Source organism: Gracilinanus agilis, chromosome 4 (genome assembly GCF_016433145.1).
Source record: "Gracilinanus agilis isolate LMUSP501 chromosome 4, AgileGrace, whole genome shotgun sequence".
Classification (NCBI taxonomy): Eukaryota; Metazoa; Chordata; class Mammalia; order Didelphimorphia; family Didelphidae; genus Gracilinanus; species Gracilinanus agilis.
In genome coordinates this window covers 411,337,799-411,338,985 of record NC_058133.1, presented here as the reverse complement: position 1 = coordinate 411,338,985, position 1,187 = coordinate 411,337,799, and positions in this window count along the sequence as shown.

The following is a 1,187-nucleotide window of genomic DNA, read 5'->3' as shown; positions in this document are numbered from 1 at the left end:
CATAGTGAAGCATAATATTTCCATCTTGTCTTCCTGTCTTTGCTGTGACTATTATTAATATTGACCAGCTTTATAAAGATAAAATTATTCTGTAGTAAAATTAGTATATTCTCTTAATCTAACTTATACATACCACTGATTCTCTGAAAAAGGAAATATTTATACAATTTTTAAAGTTCCCAAATGCACCTTTGACTTTTTGCTATTCTTTATTCTATGTTATATTCATTCTGTACCTCAAAGAACTTAATGATTCTGTAATAAAGTAGAAGTAATTTACAAAGAAAGGAAATATTCATTTTTTAATTGCAAAAACTTAAATTTTAAATTAAAAAATCTCATGATAGGATCTTTGAAAGACTAAAACTGCTACTTTTGTTCAATAAACTATTTCATAGATGAAATCACTCATAGTAGTAAAACTATAAGTTCCTGAAAGGTAAGATTTGAATTTACTTCTTTTTCCAAATTTAAATGTTTCTAACAATAAAGATTGTTCAAGGCAAGTTTTATTTAATCTTAAATTCCCATATGTAAATTTGCTATAAATAACAAATGGAGAAAAAATTGAGTTGTTATTTTGGGTCAGGGGCCATGTTTCCCATACAGTGTATTATTTCTTCTTTAGATTGTAGTACAAAAAGGATGATTTGTAACCAAGCATCATTTTTCTATATCAAATACAAATTTATAGCTTTGAAACTTCTCACTATAATTGTAAGTTAGTGTTTCTGATCTCCACTATCCCCCTATACATTTTTCTTTGATTGTTAAGATAATAACCCAGTAAAAGTCAGCTGAGGGTGCCCTTTTCTTCCATTAAATTCCTTTTCTAACTTCCTCATTCCCATCAAGGTTTTTTCCATTCTTCCAGTTATCCAGGATCACAACCCTGGATTTAACCTCAAATCTTTTTTCTTCATCTCCTGTATCCAAACAGAACTGTAAGAACAACTAGGTTCAAAAATCCTACTTTGAATAATATCTTTCAAAGGTTTAAAGAAGCTCATCTATAGTTTTTTCTTCCCTTATGGTAATGATATAATCTGAACTGGGCTCTCCTGAATCTCTGGGCCTTGGATAATGTTCCCTTTTTTCTCTGTGCTTAGATCTTGTTTGTGATACCTATTGGTCAAACACATGCAACATGAAGATTTTTTCCTTTTTTTTTCAGCTTGCATTTGAGC